This window comes from Dermacentor silvarum, chromosome 3 (assembly GCF_013339745.2).
Source record: "Dermacentor silvarum isolate Dsil-2018 chromosome 3, BIME_Dsil_1.4, whole genome shotgun sequence".
Taxonomy (NCBI): domain Eukaryota; kingdom Metazoa; phylum Arthropoda; class Arachnida; order Ixodida; family Ixodidae; genus Dermacentor; species Dermacentor silvarum.
The window spans coordinates 73,686,024-73,704,963 of record NC_051156.1 but is presented as its reverse complement, the minus strand read 5'-3'; the positions used below and the strand labels follow the sequence as shown (position 1 = coordinate 73,704,963).

Below are 18,940 nucleotides of genomic sequence, written 5' to 3'. Positions count from 1 at the left end.
CCATCGCTCCTTGCGCAATCCTTAACTTCTTCTAGAGCTTCTTTGTTAACCTCTAAGTTTCTGCCCCATATGTTAGCCCCAACGACAGTAGTATGCTTCTAGCCAGGATTTGGTAATGCCTGCCGTATGCACTACAACCTGACACTGGCAGCTGCCTTGAGGCATTTAGACAACAGACCACTGTCGGAGGACTCCCTGCTAGGCACATGAACGGAGAGTTGGCAGACGATAGAGGCAATACGTGCTCTTTCACGTTTCTTAGGCGACACGGGCCTGGGCTCGTGCTTGTGATTGTAACATTTATGCGATGTGTTCTTTCACCTCGTTTCTCACATCATCATCCCCCATTATGACCCTTTCTTCCCCTTTTCTTTTTCCTTACGTAAAGTAGCAGACCAGATACTCTATTTTCCGTCCGACCTTTCTACATTTTTCAATCCATAAACTACTTCTTCCTTCTCATGACCAGGGTTCCCGGTGATTAGTTGACCTAGATAAACGTGCTCCAGCAGAGATTCTAAAGGCTGACTGGTGATCATGAATTCTTGTTCCCTTATCAGGCTATTGAACACTATCCTTGTCTTCTGGATATTATTCTTCAACCCCACCCTTACACTTTTTCAGTTAAAGGTTCTCAATCATTTCTCGCAATTTATCGCCAGTGTTGCTGATAGGGTTGGACAAGACAGATCAACTGTACAAAAGCATACGTATGGAGCAACTTGTCTTGTTGACGCTTGTTCATCTGTTGCCAGATATCTCGGATTTCTTAGAAAAACTAAAGAGCGCACCATCGTAGATGAAAATTCGTGCCTCAACTTTAATTCGAAAACGTCTAGGATGCACACGCACGGCCTGTAGTAGCCCCATATTAAGAAGGGTAGTGATAAGCAGGAAATGATTCAAAGGAGAGCGGTATGATTCATCTATAACGCCTATGACAATCTTGATTCGCCTTCATCGCTGACGGATAGTAACACAATTGCACTCTTAAGGTGGTGGTGCCGCTTCTACGGCACGAGCACCTCGTTTTCAGTACTTTTGGAGCAACCGTGGTGGCTCTTCTACTTAGGATATAAAGTTTTCGTGTATAGCTTAAAAAAGCTTAATTCTTGTAGATTCCAACTATATATAATATAAATAAATTTATTATTCTGATTTAGATATAAATGTTCAAGAACAAGCATGAGATACATGGTTTTTGCGAACTGTGTCTCATTTGTAACCATATTAAGAAGAAACTACCGCATTTACCGCATCGCGGTTTGCTCTGTAGCTTTAGGACATATTTATCTATTTCCTACACGCAACAAAATAATGTTGAATTTTTTATTTTCGAATAATTTGCTTTTGAGTATTGCCAAAATATCGCACTTCTGTTGTGAACAGCCTGGCAACTAGACACTCAAGGAAGCTAAATATTGGATAACTTTGAGTTCAAGGAATTTCCATTTTGGACGCAAAATGTCATTCATGTACCTTTATTAGTTTTAAACAGAAGCTTCACAGCTTTATTACCTTCGCGCAAAATGGGCAAAAGTAGGACGAGAATTCTAAATATTGCTTAATTTCGGTCGCACTATTAGAAAAACTAATAAAGGTACATGAATGAAATTTTGCGTCCTCAGTGTAAATTCCTTTGATCTCCAATTTATTCAAAATTCAGCTTCCTTAAGCGTGTAGTTGCCGGGCTGTTCAGAAGTGCGATATTTTGGCCATCTTCAAAAGCAAATTATCCAAAAAGTAAAAATTCATCGTTATTTTGCTGCGTGTAGAAAATATATAAATATGTCCTTAAGCTACAGAGCAAGCCGAAATGCAGTAAATGCGGTAGTTTCTTCTAAATATGGTCACATCTGAGACACAGTTCGCAAAAACCAAGTTTCTCATGCTTGTTCTTGAGCATTTATTTCTAAATACCATTAATAAATTTCTTTATATTATATATAGTTGTAATCTAACAGGAATTAAGCTTTTTTATCTTATATACGACCACTTTATATTCTAAGTAGAAGAGCCTCTACGGTTGCTGCATAAGTATTGAAAATGGGGGGGGGGGGGGGGGGGGGGGGGGCTCGTGCCGCCGGAGTGGAACCGCCACCTTACAATAGCACAGCTTATAGCCAGGCTCAAGTCTATTTTCTTGTTTCACAAGCGGCAGTTAATTTCAATCCCCTTAATCTTATATATTTCTTATTTTTAATGGCAGACCAGACAGTCACATTTAAAAGTCGAATATTTAGGAAATAAAGTCAGTTTTAGACGCCTATAACAGGCACTAATGTGGTCTTTTAGGCATATACGGGTGCCAAAAATTTTCCTTTAGGTCAGGTAAATCCACAATGAAAAATTATGCGGATCCCACGCACTGTGGGAATCGATGTAAGCAAAGCTTCTATGCTGTTTGCTTTGAATGACGGTATTTAGTGGTGATGTTGACGGCGAATGTTTAATTTCATCAATGTTTAGTCCAATACGAGATTGGTGAGTTGATGTTAAACGTTACCTTACGTGCATCGCTGTTTTTTGTCTGCGTAGAACACAGAACACACAAGAAGTGTTCGCTTGCGGTGTTGTTGGGCACCATTGTTCATAACCTCTGAGAGGATTAAGCATTGTCATTGCCTCACATGGTACATCGCATCGGGGCAAAAGTGTTATATTTTATAATTATGGGGCTGCACGCACCAAAACCACAATCTAAATATGAGGCACGTCCTAGTGGGGGACTCGAGGTTATACAGGGTGTTTCATTTTAGCTGCACCAAATTTTAAAAAAAACATTGCCTGTGGCAGATAGCACAATTATAATCCTTGATCTAAAATAGTCGATGAGGTAGCCATTACTTTTACGAGAAATCAAAATGTCTAATTGAACTTTACTACGCTAATTTACTTTTGATTAAGTATTTTACGGCACATGTTTCAATCTAAGAATTATACCCGCTGAGTTTGCAAGGCGTATCTACTTGAAACAAATTCTCAGGACTGAAGCACTTTCGAGATATTAATTTTCGAAGTGTCCGACGTTTAGTGAACTTTTTGAGGAAAACACCGTATTCTGCATTGAAGCACAAAGTGAACAGGCACGCTCATGCATTTCGTCGGACACATTGAAAATTAATATCTCAAAACTGCTTCAGTCCTGAGAATTCGTTTCAAGTGGACACGCCTTGCGAACTCAGCGGCTATAATTCGTAGATTAAAACACGTGCCGTAGAATAAGTAATAAATGTTTAATTAGCGTAATTATGGTAATTATTCAACTATAGGCGTTTTGAGTTCTCGTGGAAGTAATGACCACCTCATCGAGTATTTTAGATCAAGGATTATAACTGTGCTATCTGCCACAGGAAATTTTTAAAAATGTGGTGCAGCTAAAATGAAACACCCTGTATTTTGATACCCTGGTCTTGTTTAACGTGCACCTAAATTTAAGTGCACAAGTGTTTTTGTATTTCGCCGCGTCAAAATGCGGCTCCAGGGTCGGTATCGAACGCGCGACGTCGAGCAATGCCATAGATGCAACATTACCGCGGCGGTCACAGAAGTATTAATTGGACGTGCGGCCGCTTCCGTAGTGTTCCCTAGACCGTACAGTGATTTAATGCGGCATTGCATCTGTACACCCTGCGTTCGTGATCCGCTTGACAAATTTTTATGGTGTTTATTTTGTTTTTAAATTGCAGAAACGCCGCGTACCATGGCTTTTGTTTGCCCGCAACCGCTGTCGTGTCTACAGCAGCGTTTTTTTTTTTTGCCTTCTTACGTTGCCATCTACCTCTTCCACTCTCCTCCCATGTATGGAAACTCGAGAAAAGAGTGATAAGGATGTTATTCACTAGTTTCGCGATCGCCTATGTTCTACCCATTATAGCATCTTCTCCCTGACACCTCTGCAACATTCTATCTACGTCTATTCTGAACTTGCACATTAGTAGAAGGGTAAGCCCTGCAGTTTCTTCAAGGCTTTTGCGGGGGGGTCACGGATAATTACAGCTGTCAAAAGGCTCATGTGACGACGCCCAGGAAGCTACAGAGGGCATTGTGCACATGCGACGCGGTGGAATGGTCCAAACGAGTTTCTCGTGTCACCTTTCTTCTCTGCCATGCTGCTTCCATGTATATGCATACCTTGAACCACCCCCTGAAGAGGAGTGCAAGACAGCAGCAGCAGCAGCAGCAGCAGCAGCAGCAGCAGCAGCAGCAGTGGAAAAGTTGAAGGAAGAGGCAAAGAATGGTGCGCTTTAAAAGAACTTACGATGTGCATCTCAGAATAAAGTATGATTTTGTAAGGAACACAGCCTCTAAAACCCTGTTTACTCTCTTGACAAAGCCTAATGAAGGCAAGAATTATCTGAAATCTAGTGTGAAAAGTTGTGAAAGCAGTCAAAATGAAGTACCATCTCAACATTTTTGGGTTTCATGCTGTGCTTTTTTTTCACGCAGTATATTAGTTTGTATGCAAAAAAAATGCCTATATATCCACGGAAGTTGACGGCAGCCTGATATATCGTCAGGCTCAATGGTCTAATGGCCTCCGGAATTGCACAATGTTCGCCAATCAGAACATTTCATGTACAGTAGCGAAAAATCAGGAGTTTCTGTCTTAGCCGGACTGAGTGTTTACGTACCATAACAATAATTAGATTATGAAGCATGTCGTAGTGCGGGATTTCGGTTTAATCTTGACCACCTGGGGCATTTTAACGTGCGCCCAATTCACGGTACATGGGTGTTCTTTCAATTCATCCCCCATCGAATTGCGGCCGCCTAACTCTCAGCAACACGCTCAGTGCGGTTGGTGGCGAGGATTTCCGGAACGTTTAAATTGAGCTCCACATTCCAGGTCAGAATTGCGCCCGAGCATTCGAGGTTCTCAATATTAGTTAGTGCGCAAGTGGGCTAAGTTACCTTCAAGTATGTCGTCACCAAGTGCACTTTGAACCTTTCTTACAGCGATACTATCATCGGCTGGAATGCTGTTAATCGCATGATTTATACAGGCAAAGTGATTTTTTAATAATTGGCTCCCTTCAGCGAATTTCCCCGATGGGTGATAGCACAATAAAATCAGGCTAGTGCAAAAGGCGGAAAAGGGCATATTTATGCATTGAGAAGGTACTATAGGACACATGCATCCAATGAGACTTTTACTGGCAAAAAAGCGTGTCACTAAAATGTTTCTAGGGCCACAGTTTATGCTTATATTGTCAATAGATTCGATAAGCAGATAAGTAAAAAATAAGCATTCTGTCTGAATTTCCGGTCTCTAAGCATTATCACGACTTGGAACCATACATCATGGTAACTAACCTTTTCGAACCTTTTCGAACACTTATTCATTCCGCCAACCATGAACTAATAGAACGCCCAGCCTTGATGTGCTTTTTTTTCTTTTTTTTGGGGGGGGGCGTATAATTAATAATTTTGAAAAACACACTTATCGTTCTTATTAAAATTCAAGGTTGGCAGCGCCAAACTCTTGTCTGTACTTTGACAGTTCTTGTAAGTGCAGCTGTGCTTCCTTTTTCATTGTGCGCTTCCAAATATATGAGCAGGTTTTTCTATTCTCTAAGCTTTTATATGTGCACGAATGTTTCCTTTATGTAGTTGTATACCTTGCACTCTAGTCTTCACTATATTCATTTTCGTCCCTCTTGTTTGGTCTCCGGACTGCACTCTATAATAAATAAATGAAAAGTAAAATAAAATAAATGTGACCGTACCACTTCCATTTCTCACGGCTTTCAACCAAATCAGCAATGAGCGGATAATTTAGTGCATCAATGAGCAGCAGCATAATAATTGACCTGTATGAAAGCTGTGTAATCATCATTGCCGTGTCAACATCATCACCAAAGTTGTGTCGCGTTTCTTAATTCTGCCTTGAAAACTTCGAAAACATGATAATTCGGAGGCATAACGTGCAACAAGTGTGTCCTGGTTCTGGGGAAATTAGGTGACTTGTGTTTTTCTGAACCGTATTGGATTTGTAATCTTAAACGCTGAACGTTAGTGCAGGATTCTAGCTGTCACCATGCATAGTTTAAAATAAATTACAGGAAGTGAGAGCCCTCTACATCTTCATGGAAATTTCACTGTTATTCCTCACTTGCACGAACACTAGACTAACGCGAAACTGTTCGGTTTATGCGTTACGTCATATTATCCTATATATAAGTGTTTAAAAGAGCACATATGCTATCTTAAATTCACTCAGCAATATAAGTGTCAATTTTTGCGAGTTTAAAGCAAAATGTAGCGGCAGCTTTGTCTCAGTTCAGTGACATGCTCGGAAAAAAGTGGCAACACTGTCGATGAGGCGTGGTCAATAAACCGTAAGTGGTGCATAAGGAGCCACGCGAGTCACGCATTCAAAGCGCGTCGATTGAAGTTCTATGTGTAAGGCTAAACAAACTTCATTCTCTTACCCGCCGGGGTGGCTCAGTCAGCTAAGGCGTTGCGCTGCTGTCCACGAGGTCGCGGGATCGAATCCCGGCCCCGGCGGCCGCATTTCAATGGAGGCGAAATGCAAAAACGCCCGTGTGCTTGCGTTGTAGTGCACGTTAAAGAACCCCAGGTGGTCAAAATTAATCCGGAGCCCTCCACTACGGCGTGCCTCATAATCAGAACTGGTTTTGGCACGTAAAACCCCAGAAAGAACAAAAGAAACTTCATTCTCAAAAAGGCAGAAATGGTAAAAATAAGCAAAGGTGTATTTGTGTGCAAAATTATCTGCATAAATCACAAGCCCGAAGGATCTGCGATTGTGCCCAAGTTCTTCAATTCACGAACAATTGGGGCCGCGAAATTATAGGCCCTTACAATACACAGTGGATCGATTTCTTTTAGACGGCCATTAAAAAAAGTCTATAGACAGCGTCATGCGCTGTTTCGTCTACACTGTAAAAAAAATTTCTTCAGTTTACGGTGAAAGTTGAAGGTAAAACGTTGCCGGACACTTTTCCGTAAATGAAAAACAGCGTTTCCGTCAAACGGATAGTCTGTAAAATTTTTTTCCGTTGAATGGAAAACGGAGAGTTCCGTCAAATGGAAAACGGTGATTTCCGTCGAATGGAAAACGGAGAGTTCCGTCGAATGGAAAACGGTGATTTCCGTCGAATGAAAAATGGTTATTTCCGTAGTTGTGATCACGGAATTGTCTGTATTTTCCAAATACAAAACGGTGAGCTCCGTAGAACGGAAATTCTGTAAATTGAGCACCGTACTTTCCTAATTAAAAACGGACAGACCGTAGTGAGGAAAGTTATGCACAGAAAACACACAAAAAGAACAGAAAGGAAGACAGAAACACCTTTTTTTTTGTTCTTCTTGTGTCCATGTCTTCTATGCTTGCGTGCCTGTACCATGAATCCGTACGAACTTGTTCAGCTTTATCTTGCTTCGTATCAACAGGTGCAAAATTTGTTTTGTAAATGATGATGCGGGTGTATATCACCAGCAAATGAGAAAATTGTTTGTTTTATTGAAATAAGTTATACCAAGTTGTACATTACAACATGGCTAACTCACATCAGATATAGCTTGAAATGGGGCAGAAATCAATGCACATAAGTGGACATACACCACACTGAACATGCTGTGTGTGCACGTTTCCTCCTTGTGTAACTGTCTTCTACACCGCTTCATCTTCGTGTCAGTGTTGCCATGTTGCATTTGAGTTCTGTACATGACGTGTACAAAGCATACATACAAATTCGTGCCCAAAAAGCAACAAGCCACCTGAATCTGAACGAAACTGCGTGTTTATTATGCTTTACTGAAAAAAACTTGCAAGATAAGACACTAGAAATGGGCTGACTAGAAGGATTGGTTGAGAATCGGAATGATTGGTGGCTTGCAGATGCCTCCTGCCTTTGCCTGAAAAGGAAAAAAAAACAATCAATTAAGACTCTTTATTAGTAGTAAAATCTCGTTACAAGAGACACTCGGTTAGAGAGACATTTCAAAATGGTTTGGTTGGTTTTCCTATGTTCGCCATGTTAACAACATTGCATACAAGAGACATGGTTACAAGAGACACTCGGTTACTAAGGACAACTTTTTTTATGTCCCTAGAGCAAATTCTTCACTATTTATAAGAGACACAACCCAGACACGCTCACGTAATGCGGCTAACGTCGTACTAACCGGTATGCGCTGCAATTTTCACTCCCTTGGCTCTATTTTGTTTCGTTCCGCAGCCGGCTGTCATTCCTCACATGGTTGAGACTACCAATTTCACTGAATTTTCTGCCATTATGCTTCTATAATCGTCGCGCTCCCACACCGACTCTGTGACAGAGTACCATTGAGTTGGATTTCTGTCACAGCGTATACGGTGCTGGTCGCTTTGTGTGCCGGTAATCAAACTCCGGAGCCATAGCCATGTTTCCATGAGACAGCTCTGTTCGCATCAAAGATGAGTTTAAACACACTTTGGTGCTCATGTATAATAAAGTGGTCTAGTCCGACTCCTCAGTGTTTTTTAGAATTTTGGTTACAAGAGACCTTGGTTACAAGAGACATGTTTCCCGAGTCCCTTGGGTGCCTCTTGTAACAAGGTTTACTGTACCACCATCATCACCGTTTTTAGTCAGATACATCAACAATAAATGATTTCCAAGTCACAAATGTAACTACCAGTGCTCTAAAAAAATGTCATACTCTGCCTTGTTGGTATATGTTCCTAGCCTTATAACATGAAAAACTTCAGATGAAATCTACCCAAGTTATTTGATGGCTCACTTGGAACAGGCAAAACTCTCACGTGCACATTGACAGTCAGAGATTACATTTTCTGCACGTAGGTAGAGCTACCACGACCCCCACCATACTGCGGACCATGGCTTTCAACTTTCACTGCTCTAATAGAAAACCTTGCAGATTCCACTGTTTTCCCAAAACAATGAAGCACTCTTAAAACGAGCTCAAACCACTCATGTTGTACAATTCCGATGCAAAACAACCAAGCCAGAGGTACTGTCCAGATGACCAGCTTATAAATTAGCAACAATATGAAGAAAGCATGCCTTGCAATACAACATGTGTGCCTTTCAGCCTCTTTCAGATTTGGTTGGTTTTTGTCATGAAAGTATCAATGTGCAATATACTTTTTACTTAAGCAATGATAATTGAAAGTTATGGTCGTCAGTGCGTCAACATACTATCTCCACCCCCTTAAAAAGTTATAATTATAGACACACCACCCAAGGTCAATCCACATAAGTCGCTGTGTTCCCCCAAAAATTTGCCGTTTTGTCAGTCTGTGCTTTTCGAAGTAACCTGTAGCACTTTCGCGACGTAAATGAACCTGCAACAAGTACACATGGACCCCATATGTGGCAGCTACAGGCAGTACCGTTTATTCTGTCTATTCCTTGACTGGCAACCCCAGAACCAAACAAATAATGCAACATGTCGTTCCAGACAGCATTACTTGGGTGACGTGCTTAATTTGGGAATTCCGCCTCTCCTAAAGAAATTTTAAAGTAAAGCTCAAACTAAAGCAATGTCCAAATATGAGCGCTTCTCGTGGATTTTGAGAGTCAACGAGGGCAGAGCTATTTGCCCAAATGTCTGCGACTTCAATGGCAACAGGATGGCCAAATTCCGTGCTGTTAATAGATGCAGAGAAAAACACTCTGAACTTAAAACATGTGCAATGATGTGTTTTCAAAGTTTTACTTTATATCGTAGCAGGGATACTCCGTGGTAATTGGTTGGAATTCATGCTATTTGCCTGCAGTCTGTGCCAAAATATTCTTAGAGCCATAGCCACAACACTTTTTCTTTGGGATTAATCAAAATACGGATTTGGCAGAATCCAGAAAAAAATGCTTCCAACTGAACAGGTGCTTCTATATTTTATTTTCAAAGACAATTCTTTTTCTGGCGAAACTAACAATGAGGGTAGCTATAGGGGCTTGTTTGTATGGCATCTTTTATTTTATTGCAGCGCAAGGCTGAACAACAGGTACAACAGAAAGGCACATTTGACATGCACACAGTGTTAACTTCCAACATCAGATTTATTTCCTGTTCTCGTCACTATATATACCCTCAAAACGTCAAACAACACGTGTGAAGGCACGGTAAACATGAACTAAAGAAAACCAGGATCCACACGCATGCAGTTTTTTTAGCCACACAGATTGACACATGTACACGTTTAACGCGAACAAAGATAATCAAGCTCTTTCGAGGATAATGAAATTGAAGGCTTACTGATGCATGCGTCACCAAATGTTGATATGTTTCTAGTGTCTATAGTTCAGCGCATTATCTTGCACCTGCTTCTATTCATGATGACTGCTTTTTTGAATCTAGGTTTGCACTTATCTTTGGCAATGAAGGGCAAGAAAACCGTCAGCAGCCAGGGTATTTAATTTGTTATTGTGTTCTCATAGCCTGTCATTTATACATCTAACAGTTTGGCCAATGTAGGACCCTCCACACTCAAGAGGAATGCGGTATACAACACACGCGATATAATCAATGAATTTGCTTTTATGTTCCTTCTCGCATGCAGTATCCAAAATTCTTTCTGGCCTTGACTTCCCACACAGGCTCATTAATTTAGTAGGCGTCGAAAAAACAACATTGATGTCACTCCTTCCAGCAATCTTTAATCTGTGGGAGAAACTATGTATGTAGGGCATGGCAGCAATCCTTTTCTTTATATCGGTACTTGTACCATATACCTGCTCAGAACCTTTTTGCTGTGCCTTTTTAAGCAGTCTGCTGCGACTGACATGAGCACGTGGCTCGGGTAAACAAAGCCGCTTAAACGTGAGACTTGCCGTTCGAAGCAATCGTGCATTAGGTGCAGGATAGCCATGTGACGGGAAGTTTGGATTCCTTCACATTAATTTTGTGCTCACCGATAACAAAACCTGCTGGGGTTAAGAACCTAGGGCAAGTAAGCCACTTTTACCATTTCATTCCGTGCATACAAAACTTGAAGAGGGGGAATCATGAAGGTGTGTTTCAGCGAAGCGCTCAAGAAGCCATGCCGGCACCTAATGCACAATAGCTTCAGATGGCAAGTCTCACGTTTAAGCGGCGCTGGTTAACCGAGCCAAGTGAATGGTACAAACACCGACATGAAGAAAAGAAAGGTTGCTGTCATCCCCTACATACATAGTTTCTCCCACAGAATAAAGATTGTTGGAAGGTCTGATATCAACATAGTTTTTTCAGCTCCTAATAAATTGGAGAGCCTGTGTAGGAAGACAAAGCCAGAAAGAATTGCGGATACTGCATGCGAAAATGAACATAAAAACAAATTCATTGATTGCGTCACGTGTGTTTTATACGACATTCCTTTGAGTGTGGACGGTCCTACATTGGTCAAACTGGTAGATGTATAAATGACAGGCTACGAGAACACAATAACAAAGTAAATACCTAGCTGCTGATGGTTTTCTTGCCCTTCATTGCCGAAGATGCAAGCGCAAACCTAGATTAAAAAAAACAGTTATCATGAGTAGAAGCAGGTGGAAGATGATGCGATCTTTGTTCGCGTTAAACGTCTACATGTCTGTCAATCTATGTGGCTAAAAAACTGCATGCGTGTGGTTCCCGTTTTTTTTAGTTCATGTTTACCGAGCTTTTACACGTGTTGTATGACGTTTTCAGGGTATATATAGTGATGAGAACTGGAAACGAATCTGTTGTTGAACGTTAACGCTGGCTGTGCGTCAAATTTGCCTTTCTGTTGTCCTTGTCGTTCAGCTTGCGCTACAACAAAATAGAAGATATCATTGATTTCATTGTCATCAGGCTCGGGCACAAAATAAAATTTGTTCACCAAAATTAAGTGGTCACCAGGCATGTCTAGTTGAATTTATCTGAACATGCTCTACTGTCGGTGGTGAAGATGTTGCCAGTTTAAAGGGCTGCAAGAAGGCACTAGTTATGTTTTCTAGGGCAAGAAGGCAACAGAGTATGTTACCTAAGGCAAGTAGTCACAGGAATCCTGGATCAGTAGAAGAAAATTTAGAAAATAATAATTGGTTGGAACATATATGTCACACACTTCTGAGTCACCAAGCGCTTGTCTTTGTCTCCCTTTCTTGTGCCTGTGTACTTTTATTGCGCTAAGTTACTTCTTCATTTATGCACTATGATGATGAACTTGTTTTGGAAAACTTCAAATGTGTACCTGACGTTTGACTCCCTTTTGCATGTAAGTAAACATTATGAACTTGTCGCTGTGAACAGTCATCTCCATTTGCTGTACACTTGTGATATAGGGTTAACAGTATTTGAAGGTTTGTGCATTAAGGCAGGAGAGCAGCACTTGCTGGATGGCTCATCAATTAATTTGCAGAAAAATGCAGCAGTGTGCAACGATTGCATCACTAATGACCTTGAAAATCTTGTTAGTTATTCATTTGTAAACACCTGTTGTCAAGCAGCCTGCTGACTAAAGGTCTGAACACGTTATACAGAATTATAGCAGGTACTACTACACGAAAGAAAACCTGTAATAGAACCTACCAAATACCGTATCAGTGTAGTGGCAGGTCAAATGGCTCCTCAATGCTTGTGTACTTCCTGGGAGAAGGAAAGAAATGTTAAGCTTACACTGACAGCACCAAACCACACAAACGTAACTGCCACAGGACATGAGGAGTTGTAACTAGATACAGTCAACCTGCTTAACCATCTCATAGACATTCAACGACAGAATGTACCTTCATGGAGCCTCTAATCTATGAAATTCATGCTGTAATACAAACATGCCAGCAGACAGAATCAAAATTGCATGCATGGAAATTCTCAGGAAAACTATATTTCCTAGCTACCACAGTCCACTCCTTGTGAAGTACAAGTGACGGTCTAAGCTACAATCAGAAGGTGGAAAATTCGGGATCCTTTCTAGTAAACAACTAACCATATCTCTACCTGTACTCGGCAATACAAAGGTCAATCACAAGTACTATACTGATAAAGAAAAGTTCAGAACTGCTGCTAAGTGAGTGCTATAAATAAATGATTTCGAATTTATCTTCATGTAAGACTAGGCGTGTTAACTTTCTTTACATTACATGAGAGACTGGTCAGAAAAATATTGCATTCAGTCAATATTGTGATTTGCAAAACAGTAGTAAGAGGTTAAGGTTGGAGACCCTCAGGTGGTATGTTGCGATGTTTCGAGAAATTGTTTCAAGGAGCCTCTTTCCTTAACCCTTTCACATGCCAATTAGTTGTGTTGATTCAAAACTTAGATTCACCGCATTTCTTACATCTTCATATTCATAAAATGCTTACAGAAGTACAATAGATTAGGAGTTTTCAGTTCTTTAGTGAGTTTGTCAAGTTTATGGAATGTGCACTCCATGCAAAAACTCAGTGCAAGTACATCAGATTTGCAAACATCAACTATTTCATGTCTACCAGGCTTGAATAGCACCTATCCAGCCATTCGAAAATTATGACTGGTGCAACACACTGTGAAAAACGATGAAAGAAGTGACATACATACAATTACATACACCAAGCAAAGTACCCAACCATCTACCTTCATACTTCCTTTACTAAAACAATTTGCCTGTGTAATTCAAACATGCAGCACTATTTCAATTAGAAGAGTTTGAAGATGTACGGGACAAATTTAGATATCCTTACTTTAATCAATGCCATTGCTATTAATGCACTATCTTGGTGTATTGAATTGTGTGCATAGCGTCGGAAAGGATTAATCATATTCATGTAATCTTTACTGAAACTCAAGGCATAATACTCATATTTGTTTACAGTTTTGTGATGAGACAACACGACAGATGCGGGAGTTAAAAAAGCATCTTTAAAAATTCTGTAGAAAGCAAGTTGAAGCAAGTTTCTACAACCTCTCGCAATACCGAGCTATTTCCCATGAGTGTTCTAACAGTTCCTTGTAACATGATGCACTGTTTTCACAGACATAGCTTGAATCTTTGTATCTCAAGTTTTGGAAGCAACTTATGAATTGCTATAACAAGCAGATTTGAAGCCCCTACCCAGACTGCACAGCCACTTTAACACCATGTGTAATGAATTATGTCATCCATATGGCACAGTTTCCAATTATATTCCCAAGCATGAATCTTATAATTGCAACTTATGTAAGAGTGTACCTATGCGATTACTTGGGGACAGCACGAAAAGACAGGAGAAGGCTAGACAACATGAATGCAGGCAAAGAATTTTGTTTACAGACAAACATATATATACTAGGCTTGTTGTCCTGCGTAGTTGCAGCTGCTGGATAGCGGGATAATGTAAACAACAACCGCACAGTTGAACTGCTGTTCTGCCTTTTGCTACACTTTGCGTCAAGGCTCGGTCCGAGTCACCCTTTTCGCACAATGTACCCAGATTGCTCGACGTGAAAAATAAAAGGAAAGTTTCAGCTTTCCCAACAGTCTCTTTGACACTATGACTGACCTTGTGAATATGATATAACAGTGGCCACCACACTTTAAGGAAATGTTAGACATGGGTTCAGAAGCTCTCCTCCACTTGGTGATGCCTCGATTTCTTGAGGACGCCTTTTGGTGTTCCTGTGATGAGCTTCACAGCGAAAGAGTGTGCCGATGCGGAAGGCAGAATACCCTCCTCCAAACATTGGGCATAGCTCCAGCATACATAACACTAACCAAAGAAAACCCTGCGGTCCAGAAATGAAAGATCACTGTCTAGTGGTAGTTTTTCCCCGTACGTGAACTCATCTAGCACTGCAGAGAAGACAGGAAGAAAATCACTCTACCCATTTAGTAGCCTTACTTCACCTAATATAGAGGAGAAAGTTGCCAATGAAGCAAAATAACTTTACTACACTGGTGCCCACAATAGCTAGTGTTTTACGGTTACCTGACAGTGTTTTTGTCTGTGAGAAGTTGCCAAGCAAGGCTACTCAAGAAGTTCAGCCATTTTTTAATGTCTCCTCCACAGTGCCAGGTGTGCTCATGGAAGTAAAACTGCTGGAAGGCAAGCTCCAATATCTGGCTTGAAGGTTTTCTGTGGTGAGCATCGTGCTGGATCTATGCCCCACACTCAAAAGTGTCTTGGCCTTTCCTATTAGCTCACTTGAACACTGAAGCGTGTTGTTGCTACAGGAACACAAGGGCACTACCACGAAGTGGAGGGGAGCTTCAAGACCCAAGTATGGTTGCTTTTAACAGTGTGTTCGCACTGCCTTTCGCCATGCGTTGCCAAGAAGCATTTAACGGAGCTGAACATAGGTGAAGTCTTCAGTCGGAGTACTTCAAGGAAGCCAAGGCCTATCACTGCTATACAATACAAAGGAAGCTGTCAATTCAAGCAAATTGCTAGGGAGAGTTGGAACTACCTTTTTATTTTCAGGGCCAACAAACTGGTCAGGTACGAAAATGTCAACCGGACCAGGTCAAGACGAGAAGTTTGCATCAAGAAGTATGTGCTGGAGATCATAGGAAGTGCAGTTGGTGCTGTTTACAACATCCTACTGCCCTGCAGCAGCAATTATGTAGGACAAACAGGACGACGACACAAGGACTATCTTAGGAAACACGAACAGACCCTCGACACAAGATGGGGAAACAACGTAGCTATTGATGCTGCTTTGTGCAGTTGTATATCAAGTTTTGAGCAATGAAGAATCCTCATGGCACATGTTCAAAACATACAAAACTCGCAGAATAGCCCCCACAGTGTATACACTAGTGTGTATACACTTAATCTTCTAGACAAATTAAGGTATTTCAGATGAACTGCTAGAGCGTTCTGAACTGGGCTGGTTGGTGCATGTATAGGAAGGAACTGAATGGTGCCATAGACAGGATAAAGGGAATGTGTTGCTGTGCCCTTCACCTTCACTTCATTCTGGCAGTAGTGCTGTTCATTCCCTTCAAAATATTCATATATTTTGGTCATCTGACCACGTGACACAGCTGTGTGCTGAAGCTATATTTTAGCTTGTTATGATACCTTCCAATGTCACATGCAAATCCGTCGAGGCATCTTCACCTATTATAGTAAGCTGAGCAGTGGCTAACAGTGAGCTTAACTGTGGCTACACTTAGTTACCATGGAGCCCATGCATGACAGTGTTAGAGGTCAGTATGAGTATACTCATAGAGGCAAACTAAACGAAGAATTTTTATTGGTGCATGTTTTATTTGTTGCCTCATATCCCGAAATCTGGTGCTATTAGCGTTTTTTGAACACAACTCATGTGCAACCGAGACAAGTATGAAACAATCCCACTTTCAAGTTGACGTCCTCATGCTGAACCAATTGGTTGCCCCAGGAAGAACAAAACATCATTTATCTTTTGGATGCATCTGCAACAATTATTATACTTGTATAGGCATTGTCATTCAACCAACATTTGCAATCAATGTCCATAAGGACTGCATATGCATGACTGATATACGATAGAATGGCACAGCTTACCAGAACAAATAGCACAATGCAAGACTGCTTTGCCACTGGTGTTGCAAGCAGGCCCCCATGACTGAGAAACTGAATGCAAGGCGGCACACAGACATCCTTCACTGGTGCAACAGCTGCAAATGAAATACTGATATCAGTTACTTTCTGACCGGTCATCCAAAGCAAAGCACAAACATCTTTATATACAATTACACTATTGCATATAAGCTCGTCACTGAGTTACTCTTATTGCTGTGAGATAGCTCACAGTATTTTATAAAGTGCTAATGGCCTCGTTTAACTTTTTGCAAAAAAAACTTTATGAAGCACTTTCTATTAGAAAAATGAGCTGACAAAAATTTTGCCCTGCATAACTTGCAACACATGCACGCATTTTAGAATTATTGCAGTGATGCGTGTAAGCTGAAAATTAGGCTATGCAACTCGAGACAGTAAGTGTGAACCTCCCTTCAACATCAGTGTTGACATATAGTTTGGTTTGTTTTTACACTTGTTAGGAATATATATAACTTTGGAACGTCCGTAATGCACGTTTGGCCACCACTATTCTATGTCAAGGTTAAGTTAAAAATTACTTTTCGCATGCATTTGTTTTACAATTACGGCCGCATATGGGCAGAACTTAAGCGGCAATCCTCCCTCCCAGAATACGTGATATGCTGACGTACTGCGTCAGAACGTTAATCGTCAGCCTGGTAGCTGTCAAAAAAAAAAACGAATACAGATTGCCAGGTAGAAAATAATCCGTTTCCTTTGCAATGACTCTTAACGGGTATCACGCGGACAACTTTCAATTGCGATCGTGCACGATTGCTCGGGCTCTACAACAAACGACAGGGCACCGTGTGACACCCGTGTTCCCTACCACTGCAGGTGGCACAAGGTTATGGCAGTAAGCACGCTCCACCGTCATTTGATTGTAATGAAGGGGCATGCACATCGAACATGCTCAATGAGGTCTTCATACATGAGCCATCTTCTAATCCCGGGCGTGAACACTGCGATTATGCACGCCCAGCCAAGGCACTGCGTCCGAAGCTTATAATAATGGCTAAAAATTTCACTGTGATGCAATGCGTCACCGAATATTGGTAACATAACGTTGCACCGCGTCGAGAAAGATACTAACGGGTACAACGCCTTCACTTAATTTTGGAACGCCGAGCACACAGCACAACACAGTACTAACTGGAATGCTAACGTCCTTAAACCAGCGGCCACATTAGACGACAAAGGAGCTACTAGAGGCGTTAACGCCGCTAATATTGCCTACACGTCTCAGTTGTAGTGAGTATGCATTCAACACAACAAATGAAACACCCCTTTATCACAGACTCGCAATGTCGCTTTGTCAATCCTCATGGCCAAGGAATCTCGTAAAAGAGCGTGCACACACAACGCAATTGAGCCCATCACCGGCCATCGCGGAGCATTTCGCACGCGCGACGTGCACCAACAACGAAAAAAGGACACTTAAATCACTTACTTGTGTAACAATCCAGCGCCGATTCCTTCCTATTTAGTGTGAAATCACAAATGCGACAGGAACACCACCTCCACCGTCCGCCATTAGCGAGTACTCGTACAGTTGTTTGTGCTGGAGGAATCCAACGCAGCGTGTAGGCGCGACGAAGGGGTGGTAAGCAGCGCCACCGCTCAAACCCTACCTGCTTCTTTTTGTGTGTTTACTATGCTCGCACGCGAATAATGTTCAAACAGCGTTATCTATGGTGATATATGTAACTGGCAGTGAGAGTAGACAGTGTCTTTTCGTTATATTCTTTGCGTGTTCATTTTTCACTAGTAACATGTTCAGTTGCCCTCCTCATGAAATTACGGACGGCTCTCCGTATTTCAAAAACGGAGCTCACGTCCGTCTTTTTTACGTAGAATCCCGCCGTTTTTCACAAACGGAGCTCACGTCCGTCTTTTTTACGTAGAATCCCGCCGTTTTTCATAAAACAGAATGGTCTACGTAAATTTTACGTAGGTTTTTGCTGTAAAATTACGGAAATTTTTTACAGTGTAGGCATATAAAAATCGTTACATTGAGTAGCATATTCATCGTCATCGGCCTATTAATATTTACTCCAGGACGGAAACCTTTGTCAACGATCTCCAGTCGCATCAGTCTTGCGCCAGCTCATTCTATCTTATGGCTACAAATTTCCCAATTTAATGACATGACTAATTCTGTGCCGTCCTCGACAGCACTTCCCTTCCCATTCTGCAACTCTAGTAGACCACCGTTTAAGTGCCCCTACGTATTACATGCCGTGCCCAGCTCCACTTCGGGGACCGTTGAGCTACATTCAGTATACCTACATTCAGTATAGTGAGCATTCATTCACAGACACGTTCCAGCGAACGTACGAATGAAAAACATCCTAATTGAGTGAGCTTTGAGTGCGGCTACTAGGTAAACGCACGTCCACACTAGCAGGAAGAACGCGCGCGACGTGCCGCGAGTGGGAAGTGAGGATGTCGCGAGCAGCGAAGTTTGCGAAAAGCGTCC

At 41.5% G+C, this 18,940-nt stretch overlaps 1 long non-coding RNA gene across 1 annotated transcript; it reads right to left on the bottom strand.

The window, feature by feature from the left end:
* Window positions 1-6,923: 6,923 nt before the first annotated feature.
* On the bottom strand, window positions 6,924-18,381 carry LOC125943820 (uncharacterized). Its single transcript, XR_007465919.1, has 4 exons — window positions 17,912-18,381; window positions 16,426-16,538; window positions 12,508-12,564; window positions 6,924-7,884 (listed from the first exon to the last, which is right to left on the bottom strand). It is a non-coding gene; the product is annotated as an uncharacterized LOC125943820 (long non-coding RNA).
* Window positions 18,382-18,940: the final 559 nt, after the last annotated feature.